Here is a 22,167-nt window from a genome sequence, read left to right on the forward strand (position 1 = left end):
AATAAAGTTGTTTTAAGAATATATACCACACTTCTGGATCATATTTATAAGCCTTTGAGTATATTCTTCGATTAAAAAAATAAACATTGTTCCAAGTATCTGTATCAATCGGATGGGTGCTGTTTTGACGTATCTGACGTTTCAAGATTATTCAAAAGAGAACAAGCCATGACTAAAAACACATTGGGAATAATCAATTAGGCTTATATCTCGTTAAGTATGTACAATATGTCATGAACATTTATTTATGCAATTTTGTCAATGTTTATTAAAGGGATATTTTCACGGTTTGGTAAATTGACAAAATTGAAAAAAGTTGTTTCAGATTCGCAAATTTTCTGTTTAGTTATGATATTTATGTATTGCCCAAGGTCGGGGGAGAGATAACTGTCTAGGTCGAACTCGATTATGGGAAAAGGGAAAACAAAAAACTATGTTTGAATGAAAACTGGGCATTTATTATAAATGCCATAAACTGACAAATACATGATTACGTAATACATAATCAAAGCAAACATATTATAAATGTTTTCCCTAATGTACATAACTGGGAGGCAAAAAACCGCCACATGATTACGTAATACATAATTAAAGAAAACATATTATACATGTTTTCCCTAATGTACATAACTGGGAGGCAAAAAACCGCCGACCCAAAGACGAGAATCATACATGTATTCAATCAAAATTGGCAACTTTGAAGACTAGAATGGCATAATTGCAAATCAAATAAAACAATAGAACTAAAAAGGCTATAATGTAAAGCAAAGTAAATCATTTAACTATCTTTCAACTCTGTAAAACACATATAACTAAAATAGCTAGAATGTAAGCATGATAAACTAAGAGGAGGAGGCATGGGAGGAGGTGGATTTTAAATCAGTGAAAATTGACGTGAAACTACGCACGTCCAGAATTATGCAAAGACTGGCTTCTCGAAAGTTCCAAAACTGCTAGTCTATCAAAGCTTATTCTAACAGCTTTTTAAATGTCAAACATCTATTCATGAACTCAATCTGCTGCAGTATAAACAATAGCATGGTAAAATTAATGCTCTTTCAACAGAGTGTGTTAATGTAAACGATCTGGCAACACAATGTTTTTATAAACTTTATGGTTAAATGCAATTTCCCTTCAGAACAATCCCGGCTAATACCCTTACTAAACCGTGACACTCACGTATAAAATAGAGAGTGGGGAGGTCAATGACATAAAAAAATTATGTTGGCATAAAATGTTATTTATGTATTGCCCAAGGTCGGGGGAGAGATAACAGTCTAGGTCGAACTCGATTATGGGAAAAAGGGAAAACAGAAAACTATGTTTGAATGAAAACTGGACATTTATTATAAATGCCATAAACTGACATATGCATGATTACGAAGTACATAATCAAAGCAAACTTATTATAAATGTTTTCCCTAATGTACATAACTGGGAGGCAAAAAACCGCCAAAAGGGAACCGCCGCCCAGAGCACGGCCTGTTGTAAGCTTGGGAACAGATAGTGATCGTCTTCATCCGAATCGGAGTCTGAAGAAGAGTCTGATTCTACTGGTAGATGCGGGGGAACTGCTGGCATGTGAGGACTCGCAGATGAGGATGTTTGGACACCAAGGGTTGTTGCTGTACTTGGAGCAGCTGGCAAACGAACCGATGTTTCCTCATCACTGCTGAAGTTCTCATTCACATCGTCATCTAGATTGGCCTCCAGGGGCAGAATGTTGTGAGTCTTTTGTTTTTTCGGGCCTTTGCCTTTTGTTGAGGTTGGGGCATCATTGTTTTTGCGCTTGTGTGCTTGTTTTTGTCCGGAACAACAGGTACACGCCGAATGCGTACCCTTCTTAGGACGGCTGGTACGTTTCATGATCTGAAATGAATGCATGATTAACTGTAAGGGATGAAACTATTTCGAGGGCATAATCCCCTGAATGCATTATAGTCTTGTTTGTAAAAAAAACATAAAGTTAAATTGAAACTTAATGTATTTAACCATATTTATGAATCTATAGCTCTAAATTTGGTTGACTAAAAGTAACTCCACCTTCATAAGTGTTAATTCACAAGACTATTTTTGACCTTGATATTGTGTGTTGCGGAATCCGCAAACTAGCCGTATGCTTACAACAAAGGCGTAAACTTGAAAATAATAAATCTGACGCTAATTAGATTGTCAAAAAATAAATTAAAGTAAGCGAATTGTCGTGTAAACAACATATGTGAAATTCACACCTTCATGGTATGTAAAACTAAACCATAAACGCTCTGCGTAACATAAATTGCATGTAGGCATATACAATAAACCCTGTATCTACACATTCTGTGTGATGTATAAAATAACACTCATAAACATGGCCAGCAAAGCTAAACCATGATAGTAAAGCGTGAGTTATGAAACTAAGCACGCATACGTGGAGAATAACACTCAACATGTGTTCGTAATTTGCGTGTGGTGAGTAAATTAAATCACACAATCATAGCCAGCAAAGCTGGTCAAGCTAATCTATGATACAAAATTAAGCGTGAGCTATGAAGCTAAGCGAGCTTTCATGGAATATAAGACTAAACCATGTAATTATAATTTCCGTGTGATGTAAATCACACAATCATAGCAAGCAAAGCTGGACAAGCTAATCTATGATACAAAATTAAGCGTGAGCTATGAAGCTAAGCACGCTTTCATGGAATATAAGACTAAACCATGTAATTATAATTTCCGTGTGATGTAAATCACACAATCATAGCCAGCAAAGCTGGGCAAGCTAATCTATGAAAGGGTGTTAAGCGTGAGCAATGAAAAGAAGCACGCCTACATGGAATATAACACTAGACCATGTATTTGTAATTTTCGTGTGATGTGTAAACTAAATCACACAATCATAGTCAGCAAAGCTGATCAACGTAATCAATGATATAAAGTTAGGCGTTAGCTATGAAAGTACGCCTAGATGGATTGTGAAAATAAAATATGTACAGAACTAGTGTGAAATAAAGACCAAATCACACTGTACTGACATTGTTGGTATTAATTAGAGTGTGAACTCTTTAATAAATGAGATTCACTAATAAATAAGGACACAAACGTTACAGCAATTCTTGCATATAAAATATAAATATAATTATATATAATAAATAGATAATTTTCTTTTGAAATTATCTATATCTGAGAAAAGGAAAGATAGTATCATGCGTATCTTATGAATGGCAAATAGAACCCTTCAGGGCGGCGACCACAGCAGCTCTGACATTTGTAATGAGGCGGAGCTGACCGGCACTGGACAGGTGACAACCATCGTCTGCAAAATTGTGTTGTTTGGAAGCAGGAGACCAAAACCCCTTCATACGCCATAGGTATGAACGACCATGACCAGTGCGATTGAGCATCTCTATCAGATGGGAATTCAGATCGTCAACACGTGCATTGAACCAATCCACGTCGACTGGATATCTTGTATGAGATAACGGAACCTGTCTGTGTAAAACTTGTAACACTATGACTTTTCCCACTCCAATCACAAACAAATGAGTGTCTATTAACTTCTCAATATCCCGAGCAACACTTTCCGGAGTAACATCCGAATTGTAGATGTCGATTGTCCCAATGATAGCACAAGAATGTCTGGGCTGAAATCACTAACAACTTCCAGATGTCTCCTCAATTCCTTTACTGTAGCGCCCGGGAATCCGGAATATTGAACAAGAGCATTTCCTTGCAAGTTTAAATCGTGACGCTGTGAGCTGTCATTTTGAATGTAGTCCTTTATCCTTTTGACAAAAGAATGACCAAAAAGTTGCACTTTGAGGCCCTTGACCACAGCCATCTTTACCGGAAGTGAATGTTCTTTGTTCCGAAATTCCTTTGTTTGTGTACACCACGCCATAGTGACTGATCCCACCTTTTCACTCAAATTTTCTGTAGAAAACGGGGTCGCCGCCACAAAAGTTGATATGCAAAGTATTCCTTATACCAGAGTTCAAAATAATACGTAAAATTATAACCTTTTATTTGACATATAATGCCTTAAATTACAAATTATAAATCAGTGAAAATTGACGTGAAACTACGCACGTCCAGAATTATGCAAAGACTGGCTTCTCGAAAGTTCCAAAACTGCTAGTCTATCAAAGCTTATTCTAACAGCTTTTTAAATGTCAAACATCTATTCATGAACTCAATTTGCTGCAGTATAAACAATAGCATGGTAAAATTAATGCTCTTTCAACAGAGTGTGTTAATGTAAACAATCTGGAAACACAATGTTTTTATAAACTGTATGGTTAAATGCAATTTCCCTTCAGAACATTCCCGGCTAATACCCTTACTAAACCGTGACACTCACGTATAAAATAGAGAGTGGGGAGGTCAATGACATAAAAAAAATATGTTGGCATAGATGTTATTTGTGAGGAAACAGTATTACTGAACATTTGCCATGGTGTAATATAGCCATTATATGCATCTTTTGACGATTTAAAAACCTAAAAATTATAAAGCGTTGCAACGCGAAACCATTGAATTATTTGTAGAGTTCTGTTGTTGTCGTTTAAATTTGTGAAACTACGAAGATTGCTTATATAACGTATAAAATACGCATTTTATGTATGCTTTACAGGATAGCTCAGTTGGCTAATGCGTTTTTACTTCAGGATTCGGGGGGTCACTGGTTCGAGCCCTGCTGCGGGCTACTTTTTTTCCTTTTTTACATTTTATTTTTGATTTTTTACTGGAGCTTTTAAACTTTAATGTTTACATTTATCAATATAAAGCATTTAATGACAAACTTCATAACATGTCAAAATCTGTGAAAAGGCCCCTTTAAGGAGAATTAGATGATATCAATAGAGTAAAGGGTTCTACTCGTCTTCCCGCTGTATAATGATATTAGTAAATTGTTTTAAAAGTGGTCAGGTTAGTGTGGTTATCTAGGATTTGAATACCATATAATATAATAACTGTTCACTTATTGATTATTTTTTCAAGATTTTAAACGTGTGTTTCATATAGAACGTTTATAATGAAAATGCAATATTAAATCTATGTCACCATACCACATCTAGCGTAGACCAGGTTCTAATGTAGGTGTAAAAACAATAGGTTATCAGGTAAACACTTTAAAAAGAAGTGATTATAAAAGAAACCACATTTTTATTGTTAAACCCTGTTCATGATTATCTTTTCAATATCTAGGTCTCGTTGGAATCGGGTTTAATAATGTCATACAATGGCCTTCATTTACATTTTAAGAAAAACTTTGTATTACACGCTAGACACATTTATGACTCAATCTAAAAACTATAAGCGTCACTGCACGCACTCTCACATTGATGTTTGTAGCGGTGTGGATATAAAATATAATTGATTTCATTAAAAATGCATAAATTGATTTGCTTCAAAAAAACTAATTGTAACGCTGCAAATTGTGGTGGCTGATTTTGACCATATATGCTACAAATATATGCGCCTATACGACAACCGAACGAAATGTCAGAACATTAAAATCGATTCGAGAAATAGATCGTAGGAGAAAAAGTAATCTGCTTTTGTACCCTTTAAAGCCATCAAGAGTGTCGGAACTGTTCATGTGAAGCGTGAACACGCCGAATATTATATATAGGACTACATAAAAAACTAATTAAAGACATTTGATCTCTACTGCGTAAGCAATTTTGACTGTTTTGATACTAGCTTTGTAATTATCTCAGCTGATGGCTGCAACAACAGGTTGCTAGTAGTATACATATTTGGAGGTGTGGTTAATTAAAGAAGATTTAACATGGCATACAATTGCTTAGAAGGCGCCCGAAATTCCGAACCGCCAAACAATCGCTATTCTATTAGTAACAATAAATTGGGTATTTGAAGTTCTGGCGAATTATCGTTTTAATGCATTAAACGGCGCCAACTATCCCGAAAAGTTATGGCAGAAATAGGCTACCATAAATACATAATCAAAGCGCTGAAGGCACTAAAGTTGTACGCTATTGCATAATCTTAGACGCAACTCAGTTTTCAAAATTATGTTATAGCTTTGTGTATCACAAGTTTGAAATGAACACAACCCATTAAAATTTATAAAGAGTGTGTCTTAAAGCACAGGTCGTGATGTGGGTTCACTGTTTATCCTCATATTTATGTTTAAGAGATAAAGAGATAACTTAGACAAAGTAACAAAAATATGTCTCTTTTTTCGCAATTGGTTAATGCACTGGCAACCATCTTTAGACTTTTGCTTGCCTTGCTAATGAATAACAAGCCTAGAATCATGTACACGTTGTGTTATGTGTATCTTATACTTTATTTAGTTTCTTTAAATTATTGAGTAACAATTTTGCCGACATGACAGACTTTTAATGCATCATGTCTTGTTGTGAGCCGCAGTTGAATCATTTCCTAGACCTAATTGATCCACAGTCGCCAATTTGTATTCTTTGTTTAATTGGATTGAGTTGTTTCAAGCTTTGAAAAAGCTAGTTGCCCTTTTTTAGCCCAACTCGTGGCACTTGACATTTCAGACGACAGCAATAATTTCGCGCTGTTTCTTAAAACACGGGTTTCACATTGCATACATGTATAATGAATGGTTATTATTATCACGCGGCTGTAAAAAAAGGTGTTAATCAGTTCTATAAATATACACGATGTAATATATACATGCACTGGAATTAAATTGGCACCGCATCAAATTGTTAACGATTATTGTTTTTCACAACTTACTCGCAGTACTTTACACAGGATTTTTCAGACGCCCCGGGGCCGTCATCAGTGGAGGGGGGGGGGGGGTAGGGAGATGAGCCCCCTCTGTACGTTAATTATGACGTTATTTGGGTCCGTTATGACTGTTTAAGAAAAAAAGTTATAAAGTCATGACTAACGAAATTTATTTTCATTGCTAACACTTTTTCTCACGCATAGATACGCATAATCCCAACTCGATCGATTCCCCAATGCATCCGTATAAGCCCAACTCTTATCAATTAATGCATACATACTTCTTTTCCCGTCGCTTTTAATTGCCAGATTATCCCGTATATGCCATTTTAATAGTAAACTCGAGAATTTCAAATTTGCCTTTTTTCTTAAGTAGAAAATGAATTTTGGCATATGTGACTATTTAAAGATGTGATGAAATAATGTTCAATCGGGGCGGTGTTTTTCCAACTGAACACACGTATGTCGCCTGACTTGCTGTTCAATACATCACCCACACTTTTCACGTGACGTTGTACATGTCTGCATAGTTTTAGCGCGCTTTTAACTTAGACAAAGAAACAGTAGAAATACACGAAGCTACGGTGGCATAGAGGGGACATCCACACCTCTTTTTTTAAAGTGCACCCTTTTTTTCTATCTCGTGGCCACGAGTAAGCAAAGTCGGGATCTCGAGATCTCGAAATAGAAAAAAGCACTCCTCTTTTTTCTATCTCGTGGCCACGACATACTTACTCGTGGCCACGAGTTAGCTATGTCGTGGCCACGAGATAGAAAAAAGAGGAGTGCAAAACTAAATAAAAGAGGAGTGCAATTAAAAAAAGAGCGGTGCAGTTAAAAAAAGGCAGGGTGCTTTAAATAAAAGAGGAGAGACTTTTTGCGATCTCGAGATCCCGAGTTAGTCAGCCAATCAAATTGTGCGTAACATGCGTAAATATTCTGTACGCATATAGATTCTGGTTCCCAGCTTCTACTGTTAACAAATAGAAACCTGGCATTGGCGGAATCATGGTCGACGCGATGATAATGGTGAGTTAACCAAATATTTAAAAATGTGGTTCGTCGGGGTATCATTCATTTTTCAATCGAAATGCATATATTTCATTCTGTAAACGTTCTTCCTTTTTTCGAGTTCTTCCGCATATTAGAGTTAATTAATGCTCCATAACCTGAGAATGTTTCGGACAAGTACACAGATAGTGTAATTTCAGATGTTTGAGTAAATTTGTAACATACTGGATTTGTGATGTATTTTTGAGTAGCCTGACTGATATGAAAGCATTGTGGTGTGGTTATCTTTGATTAACAGTAGTAATGCATTTTTATGTATTCAGGCCTTTTTCCAGGTTCACCACAGTCAGAATTCAGACCTGCTTTTCCCAGATTAGCAAAATGCTTCTAAATATCTTTTCTAAACTCCATTAAAAATGGTTCGTGGTTTTCAAGACATAGTTATTCATAATTCATAATTCAAATCATTAATCATATTTCAGATGGATCATACTTGGTTCCAAGTCATTTTGAGTAGGTCTGGCCCAGATCACACATACAGTGCCTGTGCCCAAAAAACTCAGTCAAGTACCCCTCATAAACGAGGAAGCAAGAAGGCAATATCAACTTCCACAGGAAAAATACCTAAACATGAATATAAAAGGATTAAACTGGTGATTATTTTTCACTTTCTAGTACTACTTTCTTTTCTATAATAATTCAATTGTATTTTTATAATTGTGAAATCCCTTCAACCAATTTTTAAAACACAATATATCACTTATTAAGTACCAACATTTGGTATATATCACTTATTAAGTACCAACATTTGGTATATATACTATGGTTTTAATATTTGTTTAACATAGGCTTGCTTAATAGAACACTGTCCTGTTGTGTGTATATTTTATTTTTGCCATTAATATTAAGTTCTTTGCATTAGGACATGGGCTAAAATTTTAATTGCAAAGATCAAATAAACCACTCTTCATTCATATAAACTATTTTGGCACAAGCTCATCAATCCTTTTTTAAGCTTTGCCATTAAACACTCAAATTTTCATGTTTCATCACTGATCTAGGATGAAAAAAACAGACACAACAAATGGCCCATCGAAGAGTAATCCTTTCTGAAAGAATACAGTCAGAAATTACGAAAAGATGGCGTGTCAGAAAACAGTTTCTGGATCAACTGTGCAATTGCCATAAACAACATGTTTGGTGGAAACAACAGAACAGGTACATAATGAGTCTTAAACAGTGAAAACATTAGTATATTTTCCTTATTTTGCTGGCAGAGCACTCAATTTTATATTCAGGTATGATACAATGTCATATGAACCATGCTTATTAAATTGAATTTAGAAAACAGTCATTACCATATATCATAAGCTGTACATATGTACGAAACAGAAACAGTGGGAGATGATAAATGTAGTAAAGGGGTGGGTGATTTTATAAAATAAAAAAATATAAAACGGCTATCAATCAGATATTTTGTTTTTGTAAAATATATGACTAATTTTTAGTCGATTTAAACAAATAATTTTTTGAAATGACTACTTATAATGTATAAAACACTTTTTAAGAAGTCTATGATATAGAAACATAGATTATTAATGTTTGCTAAAATAACATTATATTGTCATTTCTTTAAAAGAAAAAAAGATTTATCAAGCAATATTATCATATATTATTATTTTTGTTTTGTTTTTTATTTTACTTGTTTTGCTTCAATCAGGTTCCAGCTCTCCAAGAGAAGTAGCAGGGCATATATTGTCTTCTCCATTGAGAGGAAGTATCATTGTAGAAATTATAAATGAAATTGAATATGCTACAACAAGGACAGTGTTTTAGCCCAAAAGGATTTCTGTGACCTGGCTGAATTTAAATGTCATGAACTCATTGATGAACTATTAGAGCAACAGCCACTGCTAGCTGATGTTCTCTTGGCTTTGTCTCTACCAACCTCTAAGATAGGGAATACAAAATTTGTTCAGAGACCAATACTGGTCATATCTAATGTGTTAAAAATGTTGATGAATACAGGATACCAGGAGTTGTCGTTACAACTCGTTAGTTCAAAAGATAATCGCAATGACTTTAGCTAATGAACAAACATGCCAAAAATTACATTTTGTTTCGCCCGTGTTTCTTTTTTCTTCAAATGTTATGTTATAGCCCAAAAGCACAAAATATGAACTTAACACCTTGTGTATAGAATGGAATATTGCAAAGTGTGCAATTTATATTTAATCATTTTATGAGTAACTCAAGAGAAAATTTCATAAAAGAGTTGCCAAACCCAGCTGTGAATGAATGTTTGTTTGATAAAATATTCAATGTATGTATTTTAAATATATCTTTATATGTTTTAAATATTTCACAATATCTAAATACACATATAGTAAAAAACATACCAGGTATTTAAAAAAAATCTTTCTTAGCCAAAAATTAGCAATATACATGTATAGTTTCTTGCAATTTGATAAAAAAACAGTATTAAACATTAAATTGTGTTGTATTTTCTTAACCTCAAGTTTGTGAAATTGGGCATTTTAATGGTTTATGTTACTCTACATGACACATGTTTTGTTTGGAAATTAAATAAATCTTTTTGGAACATCTATTTAGTAGCGCTGACCCAGGCTCTTAAGGTCCTTGATGTTTTAGCTCACCTGAGCTCAGATGAGCTCATAGGATCGATGAATGTCTGTTGTCCGTCCTTCTTTTAACTCCCCTTTGGTGTTTTTTTTCTGCTCAAAGATCAAGAAACTTGGTCAGGATGATTGTTTGGAGGAATTGTAGGTCAAGTATAAAGACGGGTCATCAGGGGTCAAAAACTAGGTCACTATGACATTGACAAATATTGGCTACCTGTACTTAGGTGAGCGATATAGGGCCATTATGGCCCTTTTGTTTTAATTCTACCCTTAACACAATCAGGAATAAGTTTACAAATCTTGCAAAAAAATGTTCTTATTTCTTGTCCATTTCGTTTCAATTTTTGAATAATTGTAGTTCTATATGTAATTAGAACACCATTTAAATTTCATTAATATACCTTACGTAAAAATGTGTTAAATTTGATGTCAAAAGTGAATTTCCCAGCAGGATTCTCAGGGTTTGTAATTCTTAACTAATAAGTCATTTTTAGCCTTATATAGAAGCAAACAAAATTGGTCCTGTCAATGTCATGAGTCAGTCAGGGATCTCCAAACAATAGAAATTTTAAAGGGGCCTTTTCACAGATTTTGAAATGTATTGAAGCTTGTCGTTAAATGCTTTATATTGATAAATAAACATTGGACCTAAAAATCTCCAGTAAAAAACAACAAGAATACAAATTAAAAAAGGAAAAAAAAGTAATCCTCAACTGGACTCGAACCACAGACCCCTGGAGTCCTGGAGTAAAATGTCTCCCACCTAGACCACTCGACCATCCATGCTCATGCTATGAGCGGATGTATTTTTTAATGAAATAAGCAATCCTCTTAGTTTCTCAAACTATAACGACAACAACAGAACTTTCCAAATTATTCAATCGTTTCGCGTTGCAACGCTTTATAATTTCAAGGTTTTCAAATCGTCAAAAGATGCATATAATGAATATTTGAGAGCATGGTAAATGTTCAGTATTACTATTTCCTCACAAATATCATTGCTAAAACGAAAATTTGCGAATATGAAACTTTTTTAAATATTTTTTTCTATTTACCAAAACGTGAAAAGGCCCCTTTAAGGTCAGCCTTATAAAAGATAAATTGCTCTGCTACACAACAGATGTCATAAATAAGAAACAATTAATGTACCTCGTGACTGTTAGTTTGTTGTTATTTTTTTATACTTTGGTTATGTTTATTTGTTATTTATCCTTAAAGTATTATAGAACTTCAAAAAGCAAATACACTGAATTAGTTAAAGCTGAAAGTTATTGCTTCAATCTTGTTTTAATATTACAATCACCTTTTGACCAAATTGTAGAGAAAAACCAATGGAATTTTTCTAAAATGAAGCAAAACCAAGTATAAGATTTTTCGATGGCTAATTCATTCTACAATTTTCTGAAATGTGATGTTTCTATGAGCCTTTAAACTAATTGTTCCTATAGTAAGTTAAGCGCACCGACTTGAAACAGGTGTTGTAAATTATGAATTATTCACTATATACAAATGTATATAATGTATCCTTATATAATTTCACTTAACAGAATGCCTTTCAGGTAAATGGAAATATATGAAGTATTACCTAAATGTGTTTGGTTTAGCTTTTAAAACCCATTTTAGTTGATTTATTTAAGGTAATATTTAAAAAAAATGAAATGAATGAAAGACAATAATGTTTGATCATTGTAGGTGTATGACAGACTTCAACCTTTGGGTGTCACTCTGAGCCATTCAGGCATGTTGTATACAATGGATCAGATATCGGGACATTTTAATACTGAATTAATTGATACCATTGCCAGTGGAAAGAAATTCGGAATTGCTGGGGACAACATTAACTTTCATTTAGGTTTAAGCACTGTCTTAACAAGAGCTGTAAGAGGACAGCGCGCTCGACTATTCGAGTGCTTGACAGTATAACGTTAGCCATCATGGGGTAATATTCAAATTATTCAATAAGGTCAAGGTAATAGTTCAGGTATATTTTCCACAATCTATTGAACATTTGTAAAGACATAAAACAAACTAATAAGATTTTATTTAAAGTTTGATTGCAATAGCTTGGGTGGGAAGTTTGGACGGTCCTTCAAAAATAAAGTAAATAAATATATTTATATATTTTTAACCGTGTTTCAAAGAAAAAAATATTCTTTTTTGGGTTGGGTAGGGGTTGAGAGGGGGGGGGGGTATAATGTGGGGTGTGGTCATTTATTAGATGATCTTTCAAAAATAAAAAAGTGTGGGGGGAGGGATTCTGGGTTGGGGTATGGGGTATTGTTTGGGTGGAATCCATTGTGGTATTCAGGTAAGTGTTGTTTTGTCAAATTATTAATAAAATCTGATCATAAATAAAGATGTAATGGCAATTTAACTAACATTTACTCTTGATCTTCAAAGTCAAGGTCATTCAAAGGTCAGGTCAAATTGAACTTGACAGGTACAGTACCCTCATGATAGTAAGAAAATATTTGAAGTTTGAAAGCAATAGCTTTGATACTTTAGAAGTCAAGTGGATCTAAACACAAACTACGAATTATTCAGTTACTAAGATAAAAAAGGGCCATAATTCTAACAAAATGCTTGATACAGTTGTCTGCTCTTGTTTATAGATGTGGGTCATGTTGTTAAAGAAGTTTGCAAAATATGAAAGAAATATGTTAAGGGGCATTGAAAATATTTGAGGTGGTACGCAAACTTTAACATAGATTTATAGATAATATGCATATTCTAAGTGAAAAAAGTGCCATAATTCTTACGAAATGCTTGATAGAGTTGTCTGCTCTTGTTTATAGGTTGGGGTCATGTTGGTAAAGAAGTATGCAAAATATGAAAGCAATATGTCAAGGGACATTGAAAATATTTGGGGTGGTATGCAAACTTTAACATAGATTTATCAATAATATGCATAATCTAAGTGGAAAAAGGGCCATAATTATTACAAAATGCTTGATATAGTTGTCTGCTCGTCTTTATAGGTCGGGGTCATGTTGGTCAAGAAGTATGCAAAATATGAAAGCAATATGTCAAGGGACATTTAAAATATTTGGGGTGGTACACAAACTTTAACATAGATTTATCAATAATATGCATATTCTAAGTGGAAAAAGGACCATAATTATAACAAAATGCTTGATATAGTTGTCTGCTCTTGTTTATAGGTTGGGGTCATGTTGGTAAAGAAGTATGCAAAATATGAAAGCAATATGTCATGGGACATTTAAAATATGTGGGGTGGTACGCAACTTTAACATAGATTTATCAATAATATGCATATTCTAAGTGGAAAAAGGGCCAAAATTATTACAAAATGCTTGATAGTGTTGTCTGCTCTTGTTTATAGGTTGGGGTCATGCTGGTAAAGAAGTATGCAAAATATAAAAGCAATATGTCAAGGGACATTGAAAATATTTGGGGACGTACGCAAACTTTAACATAGATTTATCAATAATATGCATATTCTAAATGGAAAAGTGCCATAATTATAACAAAATGCTTGATAGAGTTGTCTGCTCTTGTTTATAGGTTGGGGTTATGTTGGTAAAGAAGTATGCAAAATATGAAAGCAATATGTCAAGGGACATTGACAGTATTTGGTGTGGTACGCAAACTTTAACATAGATTTATCAATAATATGCATATTCTAAGTGGAAAAAGGGCCATAATTAATACAAAATGCTTGATAGAGTTGTCTGCTCTTGTTTATAGGTTGGGGTCATGTTGGTAAAGAAGTATGCAAAATATGAAAGCAATATGTCACGGGACATTGCAAATATTTGGGGACGTACGCAAACTTTAACATAGATTTATCAATAATATGCATATTCTAAGTGGAAAAAGGACCATAATTATAAAATATGCTTGATAGAGTTGTCTGCTCTTGTTTATAGGTTGGGGTCATGTTGGTAAAGAAGTATGCAAAATATGAAAGCAATATGTCAAGGGACATCGAAAATATTTGGGGTGGTACGCAAACTTTAACATTTGCACGCTAACGGGAACGCCGACGCCGGGGCGAGTAGGATAGCTCCACTATATATATTTCATATAGAATAGTCGAGCTAAAAATCCGGTTAAGATGATTAACACGGAAGAACTGCAAACATGGATTTCTCAGAACCAAATTAAGTATTATGATGAAATTGCACGTAAAAAAAAGGTTACATTATTATGCTTAATATTTCTGAACTCTTTATTCAAATTACATCTAATGTTTGAATTTTAAAAACATTGTTATAGACAATGAATTTTTATTACTTAACTGTTTTCCATAGGGCCAAAAAAAATCTTGTTTCTGGTCACCAGATTGACCTTCTTTTTTTGTATCTTCACCCAATCTTTTTTAATTGACACTTTCTTTAAATATGTGAAAAGTCCGTTACAGTATTTATAAGTAAGTTCTTTTTAAGGTAGATTTGATCTTTTTCAACCAAAATAAGCATAGCAGCACAATTAAGAACAGAACAGAAAAGAACTTTATTAGGTAACTTATACTACATGGTACATCGTTTCAAACAAATATTAATTTATAAACATAAATCACGCAACTCCCGTACCATTTTCACACATTTTCACCCATACGCACTATCCTCACAAACACACACACATACACACACACACACTAACATATGCATTAATTCAACATAGAATATACATTTTCATCAAACATAAATTATTAATTAATCAATCCAATCAAATATATTTAAGATATTTAAAATATTCGAGGATAGACTTTCCTAAAAAGATGTGAACATTCAAATAATCAAGGAAACTTGTAATAATAATATGTATGCTTTTAGTTAGGTGACAGTTTACTAAAAGCATATTCTATCCCCAGTTCATTGTTACACAAATCAACTCTTTTGTTTAATGCACTCTGCCTTTTTTACTGCACCGCTCTTTTTTTTAATTGTACGCCGCTTTTATTTAGTTTTGCACTCCTCCTTTTTCTATCTCGTGGCCACGACATAGCTAACTCGTGGCCACGAGATAGAAAAAAAGAGGAGAGCGATTTAAAACAAGAGAAGCACCGCTCTTTTTTTAATTGTACGCCGCTTATATTTAGTTTTGCACTTATAGAAAAAAGAGGAGAGCAATTTAAAAAAAGAGAAGTGAATGTCACCTCTATGCCACCGTTCGAAGCACTATTTATTTGAAGCTAGAATTTGTTTTTGTCGCGTTAACATTAAAATTCAGAAGCGTGTTTCGGATTACAATTTATTTATGCCAATTTGAGAATTCGATAAAGACATTTTAGTGGTATGTACTGAATTCAACTTTTAATTGTCAAACTTCTTTACGAGTCGAATACATGATTTTAACTGTATATTGCATGCAATGCACAATTTCCACGTGAATTATACCCGGTTGCCATCACCACTCTTCTAAATAACTTGCCGTGATTTTATCGTTAAAGTGTTAATTTAGGGAGCAATTGTGGTAGTTGACAACGACAACAAACGGTCACAAAACCACACTTATGGCCTGTACATCATTTTTTGTTTACCACATTTATATCGCGCCCTTTTCATGTAGTAAATGCGTTCAGAGGCGCTTCAAATTTTATCCCGATCACTGGGTCATAAGTCGTCCGTTTACACATGGCGCATTATGCAGTCACGGCACATTGGCTTTTTCCCTCACAAGTACCCATTTATACACCTAGGTGGAGAGGAGCAAATGTAGGATAAATTTCTTCCTCAGGAAAATTCCAGTGGTCAGGGCGAGATTCGAACCAGGGACCTCGCGATCTCTAAGCCAGTGTCCTACCATTAGAACACTGTTACCACTCATTCGTCTTCTGCATAATTTTACTGCATGTGGTGCATGCCTACGAGTGCTGTCGCTCATGCAAAGCGTGCGCTCTCATTGGCCAATATCGATAGTCCAATACAACGACGCTTCGCCTAGCGTAGTTAACAGCAGACTGGCTCTCACTTATCCAACGTATGGTTATCACCAGTTTGTTAGAATCACTTCTAACCAAGTTTTGAAAGGAAAAAGCTGCGCATTTTAATCGTTGGAAACCAAACATGGATGTTAAATTTTGTTTCACATGTCTTGTTGTTGACTGCATACTGTTTATATGTGTGTGTCAGTTGACCAGCGGTCTACAAAGCACTTGTTCAAAATGCACAAGATTCGAAATGAGGAAATACATGTTATGTGATGCATTGTTAATAACTTTAAGACAAAGGGATTTAACAACTTGCATGAGGCATTGTACGGACGATTGTAATGGATTGCTGCACAACGAATTAGAAAGAACGTGTACTTTATGTGCATCGGTAAAATTCGAAACTGTAAGCCCTGAACAAAAAGCAATTGCGTTTGAAAAGGTATTGTAAAAGACTTTAATAGCTGGGTAAAAAAATAAATAACAAATTAATAAAAGTATTATTTATATACTAAGACAACAATATATATTGACAGATACTTTAATCTGATTGTTCAATCTCGAAGAATTATAAGATTTTTTAAAAGTTTTCGTACGTATTCATTAGCTTCTGTCTGATGTAAAGTTTAATAGCTGTTTGATAATTTATCTTCTATTTAAAAAACCCCCACATGATTGCAAGTTTTTGAATGGCTACTAAATTTTTGTTTAAATTATATTTTTATCTAGGTTTGTCCTTTGCTTGAGTCCATTCGTTACATTGTGTACAAAGAACCCCAGAATTGGCAGGAAGCAAGACAATTTTGCAATGAGAAACACAGAGGTCTTGCCATTATACGCAACATCAAAGAGTACGAGTCACTGAAGACTGTCTTACAAGAGGCCGACATTAGGTCACACATTTGGATCGGTGGAAATCTTGTAGGCAGCAAATGGGAATGGGTCTCAAAAAGTGGTCCAAACATAGAAATGACATACACTAAATGGACTCCTCAGCAACCATCAGGTAACGGGAATTGCTTGCAGTTCTGGAACGATTATCAGTACGATGATGACAAATGCGATTTAATGAAGAGCTTTGCCTGCGTGCTGTGATGTTATTAACGTTATAAATGTTAAATAGTGAACCATCATTGGGGACTGATCAAGAGATATCAGAATGGTAATTTTAAACGTATAGAGTTGGGAGCAATGAAACAATAAATTAAAAAATCTTTCTGTTGCCTCTGCATAAAAAAAGATTTTAAATGATAAAATATGGAAGGGCTTGCAAAACAAAAGAGAATTTTAATATTCGTTTTAGCGCTTTGTCAACTAAGATTTTGTTCTTGAAATTATAAGATCTTCTAGGCAAATACATATTTTGATTTATAATTGAACAATAATAAATATGCTATGTGCAGATATTTGTTTATCAAGCTACACCAAGAGCGTTACATATTCCTTTTCCAGGGTCTTCCCCAGGCCATTTAAGCGCCCCTTGCCGGGGCGCTTGAATTTCGAAATCAGAGTCCCCGGGGCGCTTGAAATTTTCCGATCAGTGTATTCTTCAGTAAAAGAAAGTGGAGATTGTCCAAAAAAATCAAGGTTTCCCTATCAGTGTATCAATATTCCCTGTTTTAAAAGAGCACTCGGTACCTACTTTCACAAGTAATCGCCATAAACACCACATGGGGTAATGGATAATCCACTGATAAGAGAATAGCATGACGCGCGTATCGATTATTCTAGCCACATTACACGGTCATTTAAATGCTGACAAGGATTATCTGGTAACTTTCCAGTCGTCAAACTGTTAAGTTCATCGTCCAATCGGTTACGCGAATGCTTATGAGGGCGGGGTTAACTATCGACCATTATTTTTGATTGACGTCGGGCATGAAGTAAGACTTTATCGCAGCTTGCTTAGCAAGTAGTTGTACCATTTGAGTAATATAAAACCGGTAATTAGTACAGTACAGAACATTAAAGACGGTTTCGGGCATCATCATCACACCTTTTTACTGTAAACAAGTGTAACCTATGACTCATAATTAATACGAGAAATTAATTGCAAGTGGTAAACAATTAATTATTATAGCGGTTACAATTATGTGATAACAATTTATTTAATTCCAGTACATGTATATTTCAACATGTCCATTTATAGAACTGATTCACCTCGTTTTCTGACATTTATTCGACACGTAATGCGCTTTAACAAATTTTCGTTGAATCAATTACGCACACTTGTAAATGTTTCGTCCGATAATCGATAGTTAGAAGACTGATGATGGCAACCGGCCGTGATCCTCGTGGACAACGTGAATTTCATGCATAATTCCGTCAAAACATTTATTCGACTCGTAAAGTGTGTAAACACATTATCGTTGAATTTATAACGCAACGGTTAATATTTGTTGAAATCTCAAATGGGAATAATTAAATTTGTAATCCGAAACCCATTACCGTAAGTCGATGTTAACGCGTTTTTAATCCGAAACACACTTCCGAATGTAAATGTTACCGCAACGTTAAATATTTTTACTTCAAATTAGCTGTGCAAATTTATTTTGTGTCGAATCTTTTTCTCAATTAAAAAGAGCGCGAAAATTATGCAGCATGTACAACGTCGCTTCTATTGCATACAAATGGCGTGTATTGAGCGTTTTAACAAGCACACAACAGGTCAAGGGATTGACGCATATTCAGAGGCAATATTTCATCAAATCTATAAATAGTCACTTAAAAAATGTCAAGGTTTGTGTTAAAGAAATAACTGAAAGCTTTTATCGTAAATATTTACCAGAAAGAGATTGATAAAAACGGAATAAACGGGATTATCGGGTAATAAATAGAAACTTGAAAAATAGAAAGTATACAGTAATAGAGTCTGGTTGAAACGGATGTATTGGGGAATCGTTCGAGTCGGGATTTTACTATCTGTGCGGAAAAGTTTTAAAACAATTAAACAATATAAAAAAATATATTTTTAAATGACTGGGGGATTTTTTTTGAAGAGTCATAGCGCACCAAATGACGTCTTTTGACGCTGTTTTTCTTTGAGTTATAACGCACCACAGAACGTGAATTGACACGTTAAATTAAACAAAAAATCAACGTCGGTAGGGGACATCCCCTCCCGAACCCACCCCCGGGGCGCCTGAACAAATTCCTGGGGAAGGCACTGCTTTTCGTCTCCTATAACAACATTTACACTTTTGCAATATATATTTTTAATGGCGCTATACACCGAATATACAAAATTTGGTATCTTTGGTTAGAAGATTGTTTTCGCGCATTTTCCTGAATAAGTCTACACGTACCCTTTGATATTTCTGGCAGCGAGACAGTTTTAACCCGAGATGCATGACAAGATTTTGGAAACATATATTTGAGTATGACTATATAGAACCAGGTAACAAATATCAAAGGTCTTAATCATACAGTTTCAGAGAATAGTTATTCGGCTTTTTTAATTTATGAATCATGATCAAATAGTTGACAACCCAAGGCATGACCAATATTGTTGCTGGGAATGTGATTTTTGGAGAGGACCACTATTTTATGCTAAATAATTAATTATTATTAAATCAGATAGGTACTTTTGGTTTAATTAAAGAAGATTGTTTTCTCAAAACGTTTATATAAAACATTTTTCATCTAAGCGTTGGCAATTAAGATATCAAGGGTATGATGCTATCAAACTTGGTAGAAGACAACTATATTATATATCTAATCATTGTTGTTCCAATGTTGTTTTTTTAGTTGTTCCGCTGTATGTCACTTTTACCTCTGTTACGTGGCTGGTTTTGACCGCAGAGACATGGTGTTGAACACACTTTAAACAGGGCTACTATCTGATGTTACAAACCAGATTTAGAAATTAATTTGCCATATAGTAACACATTTATATAAAAGTGTTCGAATTCTTTGGAATGATTTGCACAAAATACAGAGGACCACTTTACGATCTTACTGCTACGACTTACTTGAAGTTTTTTGAAGAAATTATTTTTATTAATATATATATTTTGTATTGTTGTTTATATTATTATTGTTAATAATAAATAACACGGTCACTTATGAAATTTAAAATTCTTCAACTGAAAATACCACAGGGTATAATTAATAAAATATTCGTTTCAAAATTGAACATATTTACTACTAAAACCTAAATAGATATACATTAATAAAAACGACAATACATGACCATGGCATACTACAACAAATGGTCTAGCGCTGAGGTAGATCGAGTAAAAGGAATGATGTTTTACCTCTAAATATAATATGTGATACCTATGTGTAGTTTTCTCTTATTATATATTTTGCTATTAGAATTTATACGGCATAGATTTTCATAGTAATTGCTGTGTTAAGTATTGTTCTTATTTTAAAGCAAGAGCATTTGTTTTAATGTATATTCTGCTGCTTTTGTTTATGGGTAAACAAGTTCAGGAGCTTTGTCGTTTGCTATATGTACTTGTTTGAGAGATTCCCTATTTGCAATCGTCTCGAAAACCGGTACTGCAAATAGTGAATGCCTTATTTTGACTGAAATAACCATATAACTGAGTAATGATGGTTTGTATTACGACGTTGTATAGACAGTGAGATTAAAATATGTGCGTTCTTTACATGTATTATATATATATAAATAGTGTTTGTGTTGTTGTAGAATAAATCATATAAAATCGTCACGTGGACATCGCTTATTCTATAAAATTGACGGGGGTAGTTTTTCTTTTAGATTAGAATAGGAGTATTGACAATTCTCCTTAGAGGGTTCACAAAAGATCTTCACCTGTAAAAAACTAGCAGCATGCATGCGGTTAAATGAAAAAACAACAGTTCGAAACGTATGTCGAAATATTGAGTGTCTTTCAATCTATAAATGTCATAAGAAAAATTGTCGGCTTAGTTTTTATAAGACTTAAACAGCTAAGTTTCTTAGATAAATATAACGTTCTTTGACTTATCATGAATCGTAATACAATGAATCGAATACACTGTAACTTAATTAAATATCATTTTTTCGACATAGCTGTTTAACGTCACATTTGACCTTTCAGGACCTTCATGGACAGCCAATAGAATTCAAAAGAAATTTCCCACCAGTAGGTTCCAATGAATTAAATAAACTTTGGCTTTGGTCGATTTGATAGAAAGCTTTATTAAACACTGACCACACAGCACTTCCAAATAGACAGAATACATTGAACGCATTCACGATTCCCAACAGCTCTCTTTGTAGAGGCGTACCTAGTGTCTCTCGGTCGTGTAAGATCAATAATTAGAACATTGCCACCTATAAATAGATAAGCATATTTTAGGGAAAAGATTTAATAATAGTTAAAAAAGCGTTAATTTAAATAAGTTATATTCAATTCATTATATGTTTATAGATCAATGAAAAAACTATGTATTTTCTGTATTGTATTTGACGTTTGTCGTGATTCTGTAAATAAATTGCGAATGAAAACGTTTATAATTAACGTTTAACGCGATCATGAGTGTAAAGATAACGAATTATTTCGAACTTGCCATTTATAAACGTTATAGCGAGCATGGTATATAAGCAGCATAGATTCTCACAAGCTCTTTGAAACTCGCTCTACTGCGTGCCTACTCAATTTGCATATTTAATAAACTTTTCAACCAATAATTACAGAGCCACATCAGTGCACATACTATGTTTGATAATTCATTCATTTGTTGGATATTGTTTGCAGTTTTCAACACATATAAGTTCATATCGCGGAGATTTAGTTAACCTTACCATGTGTTCATGAGCGAACTAAATGCTTATACGACACGGGTCCGGCTATGTGCTCATACCTACTTTCGAGAATCATCATGAACTTATTGACGTACTAAACGAACACACATGCCAAAGCTTATTGAATTTGAGAAAAAAAATACAAGAATCAA

The 22,167-nt window shown here is 34.0% G+C and overlaps 1 long non-coding RNA gene across 1 annotated transcript; it reads right to left on the minus strand.

Annotated features, from left to right (window-relative positions):
- Positions 1-436: 436 nt before the first annotated feature.
- LOC127837958 (uncharacterized) lies at positions 437-4,354 on the minus strand. The gene is made up of 2 exons (XR_008029569.1): positions 3,999-4,354; positions 437-1,869 (listed from the first exon to the last, which is right to left on the minus strand). It is a non-coding gene; the product is annotated as an uncharacterized LOC127837958 (long non-coding RNA).
- Between the last annotated feature and the right edge of the window lie 17,813 nt (positions 4,355-22,167).

The sequence above is a fragment of the Dreissena polymorpha genome, chromosome 1 (assembly GCF_020536995.1).
Source record: "Dreissena polymorpha isolate Duluth1 chromosome 1, UMN_Dpol_1.0, whole genome shotgun sequence".
In the NCBI taxonomy this organism is placed as follows: Eukaryota; Metazoa; Mollusca; class Bivalvia; order Myida; family Dreissenidae; genus Dreissena; species Dreissena polymorpha.